At 44.7% G+C, this 18,966-nt stretch overlaps 1 protein-coding gene across 2 annotated transcripts in view; it reads right to left on the reverse strand.

Annotated features, from left to right (window-relative positions):
* Positions 1–18,966, reverse strand: part of SLC6A11 (solute carrier family 6 member 11) — a 125,233-nt gene that overhangs the window by 76,969 nt on the left and 29,298 nt on the right. The window lies entirely within an intron of this gene.

Here is an 18,966-nt window from a genome sequence, read left to right on the forward strand (position 1 = left end):
GATTCAGAGCTGCCCAAAAGTCTGGCCTCTATCTCATCTCTATTCACTGTCTACCCACTCTCCTGACTTTTCTTACCTACCCTTAGAGTTTTAGAAGTCACAGATGTCCTGATGGCCTTCACCAGCTCAGCCATATCTCAAATTGAAGACCAACACTTTCAACCCCTCTGTGTCTACATACACCTGGATTTCCTACCTCCAAATGCACATGCTCAAAACCAACACCAGAACTTTCTCCCCCAAAAAGGTTCCTCCTTCTGTGTCCCTTTCTTGGATAATGGCGTCACACTTACTCTCTCTCTACCTCTTCAGGAATAAAGACATGCATGGCTGGACTCCACTGTCCCACAGCCCCTTCACTGCACAGGCTGGACATGTTCTCACTGCATGTGGTCAGCTGCAGTGGGCTCTCCTCTCTCCCTCCTCTGGGCCTCACCATCCTGGCTTTTCTCTACTCCCCAGAGAACTCTGCTTCCTTTTCATGTTCTTCCACCTGTCAGCCTTCCCAAACCCTGTATCTTGACCCCTCCATCCTTCTCTTACATTCTCTCCCTGGGTAGCCCTTCTGTTCTCTTCCTGGGTAGCCTACCTGTTTCAATTCCATCCATTCTAAGATGCATGCTTTTAGCACTGTTCATCTTACTCTCTGAAATCAGGATGCCTACCTCCCTCACAATGTCCTAGGTAGCAGCTACAACATAGTTGCTGCTCCCTGAGTATAAGGGACCTAGGTCAAAGGTGTTCATTGTATTGTCACTTCAGTTGAATGGCTCTGTTAAAATATTTTAAATTAAATTAATTTATATCAATTGCTGCTTGATGTTTAAAATGTCTTTTTAAAAGATTACATTGTTTCTGCAGAAATGCACAGAAAAATGGGTGAAAGTTGATACTGTAAAGCACATATAAATCATTAGAAAAATAATCACAATCTCAAATTTTCCTGCACAGGAACAACTAAATACAGCTGACCATTGAACAGCACACGTTTCAACTGCTTAGGTCCACTTGTATGTGGATTCTTTTTAAAGATAAATATAGTACAAGGCTGTCTATGTATTTTCTCTTATGATTTCCTTCATATATCCTTTTCTCTAGCTTACTCTATGTAAGAATATAGTATATAACACATACAACATACAAAATATGTGTTAGTCAACTGCTTATGTTATCTGTAAGGCTTTTGGTCAACAGCAGGCTATTAGCAGTTAAGTGGGGAATTAAGTTATATGTGGATTTTTGACTCTGCAGAGGGTTGGTACCCATAACCCCCATGGGGCTCAAGGTCAACTGTATTTTATGAATCTAGGAAAATACCTTCCAGCAGATGAAGCTGTATTACATTGTTACTGCAGTACATGCAAACTATAAGCTATTAAACCTCAAACAATACACCTGCAGATAGGACCATCTGCCAAAGAAACTTTGAAGCAGTGAGAGTCTATAAGAGTCTCCTGTGGTTACTTACCGTGTCATATAGGAAGGTCAGGTAATGCAGAGTAGATGAACTGGAAGTATTTCTGCTTCGGATAAACATTCTTCTTAAGTGGTAGTATTATATACTGGTATATAAAATAGTGGTGTAACTTAGATCAGATGAAATATTGAATATTAGAAGTTTCTCATCATTTTGGGACCACAAGACCCTATGAAAATCAGGTGATAGGTATGAACCCTCACCCTAGAAGAATGTATCCCATAATTTTTATACAAGTCCAAAAGGTTTTGGGGCCCGCTGAAGCATCTGTGGACCTCTAACACATATGCTGATGGCTCCACTGCACACCCCTCCCTCCTCGGCTTCAAACCTTCCAGGCCACCATGCAGACAATCTCTATTGCAGCACTACAAGCATCACAGACACAACGTGGTTCTCCCTTAGCTCCACCACCCACACCTTGTCCTCCTGCCATGTCACCCCTCTCGGCCAACAGTGGCACCAAGCACTCCGCACTTGAGCCAGGAACCTGGGTTTCTTTATAGACATCTCTGGCCCCTTCCCCCTCTATGTTCAGCCCCAGGGAGTGGGAGCTGATGCTCACTCTTGTGTTGTTCTCAAATCCATTCTCTTCTGTCCATTGCAAGGCTGCCACCATGTCCCACTGAACTACCCCAGCAGGATCCAGCCTTGGCTCATGTCTACCCATTCTCCATAGTCACAGGGCCCTTTTTATAAAGAAACCCTGGTCACATTACCCCTTTGCTGTTAGCCTTTCTGTTTCTCTCTATTCATTAACTTCATCTTCTTACTAGGCTCATCTACAAACCCCTCTTCTAGGTTGGTCCTGACCTACCCATCCAGCCTGCCCCTCTTCATTCCCTCTCAACTAATGCATGCTCTGGCCACAGTGAATTTCTTTCCATTGCCTTCCTGAGCCATGTTCCCTCCTTCTCTCTCTGTGGACCATCCCATGTGTCACACAGGAACTGCATCTTAGATATTTGCCTGTGTGTGTCCAGGATTTACCAGTACCTGTAATCCAGTAGGTGTTTAATAAAAGCATGCTGAATTAATCTTAAAACACATGTTTCCAAAAAATGCCAATGCAGCATTAAATGCTGTGGTGAGACAGAAAAGTGAGGATGAGTTCCAGTTCCAGCTCTGTGATCATGAGCAGATGACAGGACCTCTCTAAACCTCAATGTGCACACCCCTAAAGCAGGAATGAAAAGATCTACTTGAATGACTGTTGTAAAGGTTAAACAATATAATGTAAGTTGGTGTTTGTGACAAAAGCAGTACTGTTGTCTAAGGGGTAAACTGGAGACATATGGGCCATTTGAGGTCATCACAAAGATTAAGACATCGCATTTAATGACCAAGGGCTAAGAAAGCTGGCAATCTTGCAATGCATGGGACAGTCCCCGAGTAACAAAAACTGCTGTTTCTCATGATTTCCAAACACACCACTAGATATTTATGTGTGTGTGTATATCGTGGAGGAGGGTGAGCTGTTTATAATTATTAAGTCTAGAATCTGCTTTATAAATAACTTCAAAGTATATTTTACTTCATTATTTAATATAAACTGAATTTTCCAGGGGTACCTGGGTGGTGTAGATGGTTAAACATGCAAGCCTTGATTTCAGCTTAGTTCATGATCTCAGGGTCCTGGGACTGAGTCCCATGTCAGGCCCACGCTCAGCAGGGAGTTTGCTTGAAGATTCTCCCTCTCTCTCTCTCTCTCTTTCTCCCCCCACCCCCCCACCCCCCCCCACTTGCAAGCTCTCTCCTCTCTCTAAATAAATAAATCTTTTAAAAGATAATAATAAACTGAATTTTCCAGAAATGCAATTATCATGTAAGTTGAAGGTAGACTGTACTCTCTCTCATTCAGTACTTTACCAAATGTTAATGTTATTCATCATTTCAGAAAAATCATATGACTAATGGCAATGCCACAGATAGAGCCTCAGTGGTCAATGCAATACCCTTCTGTCTACATTTGTAGCTGTTGCATTCATGTTGATCTATAACATATGTGGTTAACTCTTGTTGCAAGATGCAAACCACAGAGGAAAAAGAACTGGTAATATCCTATGGAAACTTGGCTCTCTTGTCTTCTATCCAGATGCATTTATGCCAGGCTGCTGCCAGCACCAGAGGAGTCCGTTACCTTTGCAGTATACTGAGCATTTACATATTGAAACACGTTTTAGAAGTTTCTTCTTTTTTGCTTTTCCTTTAAAATATAGCCGGGGTATTATATCAACCGTCTTGAACTTATCAGGGCAGGTAAAGTATTTATGAATTGCATTTCAGGGCAGTAAAAGCAGTATTACAAATCTTTGTCATAAACAAGGGGTGCTGGGTCTGTGAGTGATTTAAGCCAGCACTGGGTTGTAGCAGGGGTGGGTGCTTGGAAAGTTCTCAGCATCAGGGCTAGCATGGAGTGAGCACTAGCCTTTTGGTGCTAACACTACTATTGTCAGGATACTGGGTCGATCATAACTGTGACACTACATACTTGTGATTCAGGATAAAGATCATGTCTGGCTCCTGCAGAGTGAATTATCTTCTGCTTCGATCTTCTCACTGGGGGGTTCTAGTTCATTACACATGGGGGATTGTCAAACAGGAAGGAAGACAGCTGCTGCCATAGCACAGTGCATAGTGTGAGACCTATAGGTGCCCCTTCCACTTTCCCAAAACACATCCCTGCTCAAGGACCCTCAATGGATCCCCACTGTCCATGTGACCTTAGTCTGGCACTTATGCTCCCCACTCCCTTGAAATCTGGCCTTCCCTATGGCTTCCCAATTTCCACAGCCACCCTTGACTCTCTCCCTTTCCTTACCTGTCTTCCACTGGAAGGCCCAGTTCAGCTCTCCACTTGGCTGTCCTTCAAAGTGAAGCTCATGTCCTATCTCTTCCAAGAGGCCTTTCCAGACCACTCTGGCTTCCTTAGACAACCTCTGTACCAACATGACAATGCCACTATTTGATAGCTAATCTATACTACAAAATCGTGTTAATTATCTTCAAGTCAGTGAGTCCAATCTTACTTCTCCATTAGACAGAGAACTTTTTAAGTTAGAGAGTAGCTTTATAAAAATCACAAGCAATTAAATAAAAACAGCAGTGATTTGCATGTGTCCTCCAGGCAAGTATTTGCATGCCTAACTCCACTTAAGCCCTATAGTGACCCACTGACATGAGCATTCTTACTGTCCCTGGTGAAGGTCAAGCTAACAGCTCAGAGCAAAGAAAGGCCCATACCCAGACCTGCAGGGCAAAGCTTTGGTTCAAAGTCTTAGGATCACCTGGCTCTGTTCCCTTCTTCCCATTCACCTACATGTCACCTGCCAATGGTGCCAAGCACATGGTAAACACTTGGGCTGGTAAATATTTACCTAGGCCAGGAAGGGAGCCAACATTTATTCAGGGCTCCACATATACTAGTGGAAAGAACACTGTGGTTTTGAGATTCACCTCTGCAGTCCTGCATTCAAATCCTGACTCCTCCAATGGCTGCGTGACCCTGTGCACATCACCTACATCTCTGGGCCTCAGTATCTTCATTTATAAAATGGGTTTGCTAACACTTACCTGACACTCTGTTGTGAAGGTTAAGTTGAATAATGAATGTAGAGTCCGCAGCCCAATGTCTGGCACGCAGTTAAGGACTTGGTAAATGATGTTTACCCAGCTTAGGGCAAAGACCCGAGCTTTGAACCAGGGTCAATCTGACTCCATAGCTCCTATGACATCCTCTCCATCTCCCTGCATCCTCCCTCTAAACCTGTGATCACTCTTCATTTGCTGCTGGTCCTTAGACAAGGGTCTCACACCTACAGCTGCACAGTTGGGATCACATACAATTCCTATGGACCCTGCCTCATTTTTCACTCTTTTCCCCAAAGACAGGTTTTCCTTTCCCTCTGCTAATTTCCTAGCCACTGGGGGTGGGGTGGGGTGGGGTGGGGAAGAGACCTTGGTTGTAGGATTGTCAGGAAATGCTTTGGAACTTTCACCCCAATCAAACAGGTCCTAGCACATGACAAGCATCACATACTTGTCAGCTGATTGAATCAACTAATAAGTGACCGCTCCCAGCACCTACCACGTGGCTTACCCTAGAGATAAAGAAATGCAGAAGAGGCCCTGACAAGTCATGGATGCTCACTCACCAAATGAGGAGGAAGGAAGAAGGGAGAGAGGAAAAGACAGAAGGAAAATGGAAGAGAGGAGGGAAGGAAAAGGGACGCATGCCAGCTTTATGGCCTTTGTATAGTTTCTTTTTCCTGGAATCCCCTTTCTCCTCTGCTCTGGGGTAATTAATAATCATCCAGCTTGGATGCCACTGCTTCCCTGGGGCCATTCCCAGCACAGGGATGTTTCATAACTGCCTGTTTACTGGCCTGCCTATACTCCAGACCCTAAACTTGTTTAGGGTCAATATCTGCAGTCCCAGGCACAGGGCATGCTTAATAAATATTTACCTCTCAAAGTAAGAAGTCTCCCTGAGCCTGCAAGCCTGGCCGTCATGGGACAATGACAGGCAAACTTGGGGCAGTTGTATGCTGCTGCCATCAAGAGCCAGTGGAGGAGTTAGAGAAGGCCAAGGAGGATGAGGGTGGAGGGGGTCTGGAAGGCTTCCTGGAGGAAGAAGAGCTATCAGGGAGGGGCAGAAAAACAGTGGATGAAGAAGCAGGAGCTGGAAGAGGGCACAGTGCTACCTGTCACCCTGCCAATGCCTGTTACCTGTCAGTGACATAGGGAGGACTGGCAGTAAGGGGCACAGAGACAGGGAGACACATTTGAGGGAAGGCTCACTTGGGGTGAAGGAGACTTAAATCTCTTCCATCCAATGCTAGCATTTCCCAAATGCCAGGGTGGGATTCAAGCTGGACCTTCAACCATGGGCGGAATGTCAGGGCAAGAGGGAAGGCAACCAGACGTGAGGGGGGAGATGGTAGAAGGGTGTCTGTCTTGCTGGGGGAGGCGGGTAGTGGACAGAGGTTTTCTGGGTGGATGAGACCGGTGATTTTGGTAGAGGTTTCACAGCTTTTAACCTTCCTATCAAAATGACCTCCCATGGGGAAGGAAAACCATATGAATAAAGTATTTCCTTTGGCATTTTCAATGATGGAGAAAAACTGTTAAGTATCCTAAGAGCCCAACAGTCATGGAATACCTTATTATGTCATGGGATATATACTCAACGGAATTTAAAAATCATCTTTTGGCAAAATGGGGGCACACACTTTGTGAAGGACTGTTAAATGAAAACTGTACAGGGGCGCACCTGGGCGACTCAGATGGTTAAGCGTCTGCCTTCGGCTCAGGTCATAATCCTAGGGTCCTGGGACTGAGCCCCACATTGGGCTCCCTGTTCAGTGGGGAGCCTGTTCCTCCCTCTCCCTCTGCTCCTGCTTGTGCCCTGTCACTCTCAAATGAATATATTTAAAAAATGTATTTTAAAAAAGGAAAATGTACAATATTGAATTACAGCACATTATGATGAAATGAGGTATAAACTATGGTTAGACATGTATAAGGATCGGCAGGCAGCATGTGAACAACCTGGGGAGACTGGTCTTCATTCTCAGAGAAGTCATGAAATGAAAGCCATGGTTAAGGAAGCCGAGTCCGGCAGTGGTGGATAATCAGCCTGGACAGGGTGCCCGGCAGGGTAGCCCCTGTGCCATCAGCCAGGTGTAGATAGGATATCACTGGAGGAGAGCACTGGAAAGACTCTAGAACATGCAAGGTAGCTAGACTACAGTCACATATTTCAAATACCAATGCATGGGTTGCTGTGAAGGTGTTTTGTAGATGTGATTAAGGTCCATCATCGGCTAACTTTGAGTTTGAGAGATCATTCCAGATGATCTGAGTGGGTCTGATTCAATCAGTTACAAGGCCTTAGGAGCAGAAACCAGGTTTCCCTAAGGAAGAACTGGTGCCTGTGGGCTGACAAACTGCAGTCTGCCCTTCTTGACAGCCTGCAATACAGACTTCACAGACTTGCCCCATAATCACCAATGTCTCCCATGAAGTCTCTGTATCTCCTCCTGGTTCTGCTGCTCTAGGTGAATGCTGATGGACACAGTGGTAACAGGGATGGGGAGGGAGGATCGAAGGATTCTGGAGGAAGACAGGGGCTCCCTGTCAATTCTGACTAGACTAGACCGAGCTAGCCAATTACTGCCAGGCCAATAGCAAGCAGGTGCTCTGTAACTTGCCAGCCCACCACTTAGCCATTCACCCCACAGTCTACCCAGGCTCACATCATCTCTCAGCATTCCCCCCGAACACCCTTTTGGGCCTGTGCTCATCACCCTCTCATCCCTGCCTGGAGCCTCCTAGACATGCTGACCCCATGTCCTCCTTCCCCTACCACATGCTCTGGCTGCCAGGCCCCCCTGACTCAATTGATCTCTCACTAGTGACACCAGCACAGCCACTGACCCATCACTGCACTTGTCCTGCTAACCTTGACACAAGAGGAAACTGAGGCCCTGAGAGATGAAGTGTGTCAACAGCTAGAAGGTCATGGTGGCCTGCACTGTATCACACAGTTGGTAAGTGATAGAGTAGAACGGCAGCTCATTTTATTCTTCTTCATTGCCATCTTCATCCCCTTTGTCAGATTCTTGAAGGCAGGATGGATACACAGCAGTGAGTGCCTAGGACTGCTAATATTCAACAGGCACAAAATAAGTACCGACTCACTTCTGGTTTAGTTCTCCAAAAGCACTGCTCTTGGTCTCTCACATTGAGAGTGAAGCCACTTTGACTTTTCTATGCCTGCCACTTTGGGAGGGTGGGTTCCCATTTCCCAGGGAGGCCACACAAGTGGGCGCGCCCAGGGGCTCCACAGAGTGCCAGGTACCCAGAGGTGCTCTGCTCCACAAGGGTTAACAGTGCCTGCTGCCCCCACCCAGGTCCCCCTTGCAGTGTGCTCCAGCAGGCTTTCTCAGGAGGTGGCCAGCCCTCCAGAACCCCTCCCATCCAGCAACCACTCGGACTTTGGGGGGCCTTTGTGCTTTAATAAAGACGGTATTACTGAGTCACAAAGCTTCCCTCCTTTCCAACCTTCCTCGCTGCCAGGGTTCCCGCTAAAGGTGAAGCGCTGTCATTCAAGGCCAAAGAAAGGGTTGAATCAAGATGCTAAACTCTTTTGACTTAATGTGACAATCTATGGCTCTCCCCAAACCACAGTTGTGGGAGAAGCACTCCCAACTGGGCACAAAAACCCCTCGGCAGCGGCTTCGGGTGTCCTCAGGTTCTGGGGGCCTGAGGGCAGGGATCTCCCTGCGCGGGCCGCCTGGGCTCTCTGCATGCATCTCATGAGCGCTCTAGTTTCCTCGCTGAATGCAGACATCAGCCGGGCCACTGGGAGAGCCCTGCCACCAACGCCGTCCCCGGCTTGCTTCGGGCTGCAACAAAGGCCACTTGAGGGCCGAGAGACAGCGCTGCCCAGTTCCCTCTCTGGGCCTGTTCTCTTCCCTTTCACACATCTTTCCCTTTTATTTCCCCTGCCCCCTTTACTCCTGCTTTATGCCTCATTGAATCCATTAGCCACTTTATAGGGTGCTCCTGAAGAATAAATTTTCTGTGTGGGGCTCCTGGTCCTTTCCCTGCTGGCGGTTCCAAACCGCCTTGATTGTGGGGTGTGGGGGGGTGCCAATGGAGAAAAAAGGCACACACTCCAGGGAGGAGCCTCCAACGGCCCCTCTGGGCTGTGCCTCCATGAGGCAGCTCTAGGGCAGGCTGCCTGGAGTAGATGCCCTCACCTGCCCAGGGGCCCCAACCCGCTCCTTCTCTATCCCAATACACTCTGGTCCCCCAAGATCTTAGGGCACATAGCTTAAGCCCCGTGATCTTTGGCTTTCTCATCTGCAAAATGGGAGTAACAGTTATACCTTTCTCTGAGGGTTGCTGTGAGGACTCAGTGGGTTAATGTTGTGAGGGCTTTAGAACAAGGCCTGGATCAAACAAAGTGCCACTTAAAGCATTTGCTTTCCTATTATCATCATGCAGATGACACGGGCTGTTTAAGAGTCCTTGTGCCACCTCCAATTCCTCTACTTGCTGGTGAATGAAGGAAGGGAAAGGAAAAAAATCAATTCAGGGCTATTTGCAGCTGTTTCTGTGTGAGTGTGTCTATGTGTGTGTGTGTGTGTGTGTGTTTTCTTTTCTCCTGCCTTGGTGTCCTGGAGCTCTGAAAAGAATAAAAACAGAGCCCCAAAGCAGTGAAAAGGCAGGATTTTTCTTAAAATCTCAGCTAATCCTGCAGCTTCCTTTAAAGTGGCAATAGTAAGTAGGAGGCGGGGAAGGGACCAGAACTGTTTTTGCAGTGCCCTCCCCTCCCAACCTCTGCTCCTGGAGACCAGGAAACGAGGGGGAAAAATCCATAAATCATCCACCGAGGAGGAGGACAGAAGAAGAAATTGGGCAGAGGAGAGAGCAAAGAACAGGAGCCAGCTGGGGAGGGAGTGGGGGACAGCATGAGGGGACACCCTGACTATCCGGTGGGCAGGACAGCTGCCTTCGGAGGGCAGAGTATCTCAGAGTATCCAGGCCAGAGGCTGGGGCAAGCCACGCCCATTCAAAAGTCAAAGGACTGCAAGGTCTTGAACCCCTGTGCACCTCTGGCCCCAGAACAAGGATGCCATACCCAAAGGCATCCAACATGACACTTCTCTCTATTCCACTGTCACCTCCACCTTGGTCACCTGCTAACAGGGCTCCTTGTAGCCTCTCTGACTCCCACCCATCCATTTGCAACAAGCAGCCAGAGACAGCTTTTAAGGACGAAAATCATATTATACTACTCATGCTTAAGAACTCTCAGGGGAAAAAGAAAAAAAAAAAAAAAAAAGAACTCTCAGGGGCTCTCCATCACACTCAGAATAAAATCCCTGACCTTTCCCTACGGCCTACGAGGTCTTTCTACTGCCAATCTCCTCTGTCCCATCTCCTGCCACCACTGATTCTGTGTGGGCCCCAACTTGCTTGACTGTACATTTGCCAGGTCCTTTCCATTTGAGAATTTTACATGTGCTACTCACCTGGCCAATCCCTTCTTGTCCTTCCCTTTGATGATGTGATACTCTTCTTGACAAAACCCTTCTCTGACTCCTCTGAGGGGTTCCTCTGCCCTCATTCTTTCCTCTCCCAGGTTTGTTTTTCTTCCACACATAGAATTTGTGTGACTTGTTCATTCTCCATCTCCCCCACCAGGCCATAAGCTCCATGGTCTGGATCATTCACCATTGAAAAGAGCCCCAGCCTGGTACCCAGCACACAGTTAAGTGTGCAATAGACACTTACTGGATGAATGAATGAGTGAACGAGCAACATCTATAGCAAGTGAGCATTTGGATACAAGAAATAGCACATTTTGGGGCTAAGAAGCCTGGGGTGAGATTTTAAGGATCTTTCAGAAGAGCTCTCCATTGCAATTATCATCATAGTTTTGCAGTGTTTTAAACGGGCCATGCTTTGGGTGACAGCTTTTTATGTTAGTTTCTCGTTAAATGGCAAGGAGTCTGCATGAGTTAAATAGATTGCAGATCCACAAATGTTTTCTGTACCAGAGAATGAATATTTTAGGCTTTGCGGATCATAGAGTCTCTGTCACAACCATTCAACTCTGCTGCTTTTGTAGCACAAGAGCAGCCACAGACAATGCTTACAGGAATGGATGTGGCTGTGTTCCAATAAAACTTTATTTACAAAAACAGGCCATTGGCCTGATTTGGCTAATCCCTGAATTAGACTAAGGTTTAGCAAAGCTACAAAAGAAGGACAACTAGTAATGACCAGATTTTTTCATCTTCAACAAATATGCATAGAGGTATTGGGAAAATATTGCAAAACCATGACATTGCTTCACATGCTGTCATCTGATAAAATAGAATGAAGATAGTAACACAGATAATTTATTTGAAAATGCTGTTTCATAGAAAACATTGTATTTCATTTGTATTGTTCTGCATGTCAGCAATAAGTTTGTACAAATGGGAAATTCTATGAGCAGTTTTCACTCTGAAGGTACTAGGGAGCTACATGTGTAGCTGAGGGAGTAGATAGATGGACAACAAAAATGGAGAGGACAGGATGTTTGCCAGGGATATTACAAAAGGAGACTTGGTCAATAACTGGATGAGATATAAAGGGAGAAGTTATCAAAAATGACCTGGCAATTTCAGGTTTATGAGACCAGGGGAGGAATGAATGGATCAAGATGAATTTGGCTGATGAATAATAAAACAAAAACCAAAAAAAAAAACAAGGCCAGAGGAAAGTTGATCTTTTCCACAAATGGACATCTACATGTAAAAAATAAATAGATCTAGACACAGACCTTATTTACATCATTCACAAAAATTAACTCAAAATGATCACAGACCTAATATGAAACACAAAACTATAAAGCTCTTGGAAGATAACTGGAGAAAACCTAGGTAACTTTGGATATGGCAATAAATTTTATTATTATTATTTTTAGAGAGGGAGGGTTGAGGGAAGGGACAGAGGAAGAGAGAGAATATTAAGTAAGCTCCATGCCCAGTGTGGAGCCTAATGCCAGGCTTGAACTCACAACCCTGAAATCATGACCTGAGCCAAAATTGAGAGTCAGACATTTAACTGACTAAGCCATCTGGGGACCCTGGCAATGATTTTTCAGACACAGCACCAATGGCAGGATCCATGATACATTTGGTAAGATATATTTCATTAAAATGAAAAATGAAAAATTTCTGTTCTGCCAAAGATCATATCAAGAAGAGTGAGACGACAAACCAAAGACTGGAAGAAAACAGGTGCAAGAGACACATCTGATAAAGGACTATTAACTAAAATACACACACAAAAAAAACCCCTTAAAGTCAACAATAAGAGAGTAACCTGATTACAAAATGGGCCCAAGGCCTTAAAATACACCTAATCAAAGAAGATATACAGAAGGCAAGTAAGCATATAAAAATATGCTCTGCATCATCTGTCATCAGAGAAATGAAAATTAAAACAATGAGATACCACTACACACCTATTAGAATAGCCAAATTCCAAAACACTCACAGCACCAATTGGTGGTGAGGATGTAAAATAATATTAACGGTAATTCACTGCTGGTGGGAATGCAAAATGGTACAGCAACTTTGGAAGACAGTTTGGCAGCTTCTTACAAAACAAACCCTCATTGGAGTGCCTGGGTGGCACAGTCGGTTAAGCATCCAACTCTTGGTTTTGGCTCAGGTCGTGATCTTGAGATTGAGCCCTGCATCAGGCTCTGTGCTAGGTGTGGAGACAGCTTGGGTTTCTCTTTCCCTTTCCTTCTGCCCCTCACCCACCCCATGCATTCACACACACACACACACACACACACACACTCTCTCTCTCTCTCTCTCTCTCAAATAAATAAATAAATAAATGAATAAATCTTAAAAACAAAACAAAACGAAACTCACCATACAATCTAGCAATCACACTCCTTGGTATTTAATCCAAACGAGTTGAAAACTTATGTCCACACAAAAATCTGCACACAAATGTTTATAACAGCTTCATTAATAATTGCCAAACTCAGAAGTACCCAAAATGTCAATAGGTGAATGGATATGCACCCTTGTTTATTTCAGTATTACTTATAATAGCTAAGATATAGAAGCAACCTAAGTGTCCATCAATAGATGAATGGATAAAGAAGCTGTGGTGTATGTGTGTGTGTGTGTGTGTGTGTATAATATATATATATATATATATATATAAAACATGGATGGACCTCGAGTGTATTAGGCTAGTAAGTCTGACAGAGAAAGATAAATGCCCTAAGATTTTACTTATATGTGAAATCTAAAAACAAAACAATGAATAAACAAAAAATAGAACCATACCTATAAATACAGAGCACAAACTGATGGTTGCCAGAGGGGAGGTAAGGTAGGGGGATGGGCAAAATGGGTGAAGAGTGGCAGATACAGGTTGGAATAAGTAAGTCACAGGAATGAAAGGTAAGCACTGGGAAAATAGTTGAATTATAACAGTGTTTTATGGTGACAGACAGGAGCTCCAGATGTGAACACAGCATAACATACAGAGATATTGAATCACTATGTTGTACGCTTGAAACTAATGTAACATGTGTCAACTATACTCAAATAAGCCAATTTTTTAAAAGGTGAATGGATGGATAAATTGTGGTACATCCATCCAGACAATGCAATATTATTCAGTGCTAAAAAGAAATGAACTTTCAAGCCATCAAACGACACGGAGGAACCTTAATGCATGTCACTAAGTGAAGGAAGCCAGTCTGAAAAGGCCACGTACTGTATGGTTCCAATGATATGACATTCTGGAAAAGTAGAAACTATGGAGACAGTGAAAAGATGAGTGGTTGCCAGGAGCTGAGTGTGAGGGAGACGAAAAGGTGGAGCACAAAGGATTTTTAGAGCAGTGAGACTATTCTGTATGATACTATAATGGTGGACACATGTTATTATACATGTATAATAACACATGTTATTATACATTCATCCAAATGCACAGAATGTACAGCATCAAGAGTGAACCCTCATGTAAACTATGGACTTTGGGTGATGATGATGTGCCAGTGTGGGTTTATCAATTGTAGCAAATGCCCAACTCTGGTGGGGGATTTTGATCAAAGAGGGAGGTTATACATATTGTAGGAGCAGGGGATATATAGGAAATCTCTGTACTTCCGCCTCTATTTTGCTATGAACCTAAAACTGCTCTAAAAAATAGTCTTTAAAAACAAACTATAAAACCAAAGAGACAGAAAATCACAAAGATGTCTCCATGTTGTGGTCACTTGATTTCAATTATCCAGAGTAAAACTATTGATATCCAGAAGATGACAAGGTACAAACAGTCTGGATGTGTCTTCCTGAAGAAAGTATCCTAGAACCCTCCATCTTTGCAGAATTTAATAAATAAATGAGAAAAGTTTTTATTTATTTTTCTAACCCAGATTTCTAGAATTTCCAATAGTGCCTAAAGAGAGAAAAAAGTAAGTGTGCAGAGCTCAAACTGTACTACACTGTGGTAGGGAAGTAAATAGCTTTCTGAGTACCTACTGTGTGCTTAGAACTACAATCAATGTGTTCACACTGAGCCTGCATATGAATTCCCAGCTGGGGGGCATGAGAGCAGATGAGGATTAGGCTTAGGGACAGCAGACAGACCGGGGCTTTATTCCCACTCTGCTCTTTCCAAACTGAGTGGCCTTGGGCAAACCTCACAACTTCTCTGGGCCTCTACTTCCTTATTTGTAAAATAGGGTTTGAACTTAAAAACCAAGATGTCTCCCAGTTCCGACATCCTATATTCCAGTATTTCAGAGCCAATTCTCAGCCTTTAGAATCCCCACATTTGTAGCATCTGATTCTCTTAACTGTTCTATTGTGAATGCTAGCAATAATACTCTAACTGTTCTATTGTGAATGTGAGCACTAATACACTGATACTCTAGGCTGTATGCTCTATGGAGACAAGGTTGCCCACCATCCTCTCTACTGTACCCCAGCACCTTGCAGGGAGCCCCAGGTGTAGGTGGAGTTCATTCATTCTACAAATGTTTATTAAGAACAGTTATGGGGAATCTCTGGGCAGCTCAGTGTTTTAGCACCTGCCTTCAGCCCAGGGCGTGATCCTGAAGTCCCGGGATCGAGTCCCACATTGGGCTCCCTGCATGGAGCCTGCTTCTCCCTCTGCCTGTGTCTCTGCCTCTCTCTCTCTCTTTCTCTCTCTGTGACTTTCATGAATAAATAAATAAAAATCTTTAAAAAAAAAAAAAGAACAGTTATGTGACCCCTTGCTACATACCAAAGCTGGAACCTAGTTAGTGTCTCTCCAACCCAGAGCAGATTCTTCTGACCCTGGGGAGATCCTAAATGCTGGCCTCTGTGACATCAGAGGACTGTAAAGCACTTGAAAGGGGTGCAGGAGAGGATGGTATTGAAGGATATCCACAGAGACTGTCCATGGGGGGAATGCTAATGTCAGTGCAGACTCAAGAGTAGGAGCCCATGTGCTGACTGTTAAACTGCTGGAGTGTAGCTGGGCCTTCACCTGAGGCCTTATCACAGACTCATCTGTGACCTGATCCCAAATCTGCACTTAGATGGTTACCTGCTAACTGGCTGGGCCTGCAGTGTCTGCTGCCAGGAGCAGGAGCCAAGTTTGTTGAATTAAGTCAAAGCTGGGGTTATAGTTTTTACCTTGGGTATAAGAGGGGGCCAGGAAACTTTTCTCAGGTTAATGGAATTTCAGAATTTTCTGTTGAGGTCTGAGTATGGGAAGCAGGCTGGGACTTATCTGTGGCCTGGCCAAGAGCAGAAAGACAGGGTTCTCCTTGCTTGGACAGCCTCATGAAAGTGGCTCTGGCCAGGGCCCCACAGCCAGAGACAGGGGCAGCAGCTGCCCACTCTGGAAGACTCAGATGACCTGTGTTTATTTTTAGCTGTTTTTGTACAGAACCTGAAAAACCTTTGGACTCTCGGCTTATATCCAAGGTGAGGTGAACAATAAACAGTAAGAAAAGCATCAGTCCCTCTCCTGAGAAGACACCGTGTGCCAGTCAGGGACTGCTGGTCCCCTGAAACTGTCAGAACCTCATCATTTATAAATAGCTGAGGAGCTGGGCCACCAGGCTCTAGTTCCTGAGCTGACACCTACCACTTACTGTGCAACCTTGGACAAATCCCTTCTGCTCTCTGAGCCTTAGTTTCCTGAATGATAAAATAAGGGTTGGGGGTAGGCCAGATGATTTCCAAGAAACCACACAGCTCTGGAAAACCACATCCTAGCCTGGATGCTAGCCCTGGTCTTTAGCATGAAACAGGTAGAAAAGCTCCTAAAACTGAGTCTTTAGGAAAATGCTTAATTGGTTCATCTGTTTTCAGCACTTTCCTGAAAAAGCACAATCTAGATCCAGCTGCAACCAACCTCTGAGCATCTACTATGTGCTAAGCTATCTCATTAACTGCCTCTTTATAACCAGCCCATCAAAAACTGTCATTGTCTCTATGTCACAGATGATAGGCAGGACGGCACATTCATCCAAAGCACAGGCTTGGGGCCTGTTTCCTACCTGAGGGTCCTTAAGCAAATTACTTACCTATTTCCACAAGCTTCAGTTTCCTTATAGGAAACAGAGATAACAATTGTCCCTGTCGCCTGGGGTTTTTTCACGATTTGGATGGAGTGGGCATGAGAAGCACTCAATGATGATTACCCATTACTATTACGAGCACTGCTACTACTGCCATCATTACCATGTCTACTAGAGACAAGAATAAGTAGGCTCAAGCAGAATGTGTGAAAGGACATCACTCAAAATATCACAACATTCTAAAATGTGATCAAGTCCAAGTACAGGTAAGATGGGAGCAGCTCTGGGTCAGTGTTGAGGCACAAAGTCTTCATGTAACTCAGCCCAGGCTTCTCAGCCTCTTAGCCTCTGGGTCTCCATCTATAAAATAGAGGTAATATTTCTCCAGGTTGTAGATTTTGTGTGCTAATGTGAATGAAAAATGCCTCGCAGAGTGTGCAGTGAGCAGAAGGCTTTGGATGAATGTTCTCTCCCATGCCTTCCCATATGCCTCTTTTAAAATTCCAAGAATGCAGCCTGCCGGTCCTCTCTTGAAGCCCAGTCCCTGCATGAGAATTCTCGACACACAGTCTCGATGGCCCAGCCGATGGCAAGTGGCCCTATCATGGGACTCAGTTTCCCTCTGAGGGCTGAGAGGACTGAAATTTTGTTATGACCTATGTCCTGGGCCCAGGAACTCAAGGCCACATGTGCACATGGGACAACCCAAGCACACGCATGCACTGACACCTTGCCCTGACCACACACAACTGTCACCCAGCCAAACCCACTGGCCTTGGCACTGACTCCCAAGAAAGTGCTACTTGTGGTAGAAGCAGTAATAGTATCCCTCCTGTTTACAGTTCATAAAGTACTCTCACATATGTTGACTAGGTAGGGTAGAGGCTGTGTTTTATCTATCTGTGGATAGCCACTGAATAATGCTAGGTATACCAGAAACTACTTCTCAAATGAATAAATTTTATCTTTACAACAAGACTTTTTAAGATCACCATTATTCAGCACTTGCTATTAATTAAACTCTACTAAGCATTGAACATGCATCCTTGCATCTCATTCTGGCAACCATCCCATAAGACAAGCCTGATATCAATCCCTATTTTGCAGAAGAGGAAACTGAGGCTCACAGAAGTTAAGTGACATGCTAAGGTGATGGCTAATGAGTGACAGACCTGAGAAGTGAATCCAGATCACAGACTCTGGTTCTTCACCCCTCTAAGTCATTCTCCTCTTTAGCCAGAAGAGGCACCAAAGAGGGGAACAGGAGTAAAGTGTATATACTCTAAAGAAATATGTCAATAATGCACTGATTTAGATTTGGAAAAACAGGAAAAATCCTATTGCTTTCATGAGACAAACTAGAGAAAGCAAGGATCAGCAAAATCATCTTGGCCAATAGGACAGGATCTTTCTCATCCCCCAGGCACATTATGATTCCTTTCTAGTACCCCATAGCATGGGGGCTTGTTGGTATCTGTTTTCTGCTCTCCTAAGTTCCCTCTAGCAGGTCCATCCACCTGTCAAACACTTACCCCTGTGGGAGCTGAGGGAACCATCTTTTGGATGGCTATTAAGAGTTATTAAGTCCCCACTTCCTTAGAGGTTGATTGTTAGCCCCGACCCAGCCAACAGCTTAGAATGAAGGTGATATCTACTGGAAACAGGCAGGTAAGGAGTGACATGGTCTTGGTGAGCCAGAAATAAGAAAAGCTTCATGTTCTCTTTCCCACAAGAAAAAAATGGAACAGCACAAATGAGGAAACTATTAGCACTGATATTCAGCCAGATAGTCAAGGCAATAGGGAATGGTGGGGACTGTGGCCAACCAGAGTATCTCTAGAAGGAGGTGGTTGCTGCTCAGCTCAGCCAAATGCTGCTGTGCAGGTATGCAGGCCCAGTATCGCCAAATCTTCCAACTTTTTTTTTCTTTTTAAAGATTTTATTTATTTATTCATGACACACAGAGACATAGGCAAAGGGAGAAGCAGGTTCTCTGTGGGGAACCTGAAGTGGGACTTGATCCCAGGTCCCTGGGATCACAACCTGAGTCAAAGGCAGATGCTCAACCACTGACCCACCCAGGCATCCCACCTTTCAACTTTCCAAAGGATACCAGAATCACATTTCCTTTTTCAACATGAAATCTAATCTCCAGATTTTCAAATGTTGGCATCTAATTCTTTACTTCCTTTTCTTAAATAAAACATGTGAGTGGGCTACCTTTGTCCATGAGCTACATGTATAACCTCTGTATTGATCCTTGTGGTATAGATGGCTGTGCTAAAGATGTCCCCATGCTCCCCAACATTTCAAGCCTCCCTGGCCCATAGGTGAGGTCATGCTTTAGGTTCTGGCCAGGTGCCTGTAGTAA

This window comes from Canis lupus, chromosome 20 (genome assembly GCF_011100685.1).
Source record: "Canis lupus familiaris isolate Mischka breed German Shepherd chromosome 20, alternate assembly UU_Cfam_GSD_1.0, whole genome shotgun sequence".
Taxonomy (NCBI): Eukaryota; Metazoa; Chordata; class Mammalia; order Carnivora; family Canidae; genus Canis; species Canis lupus.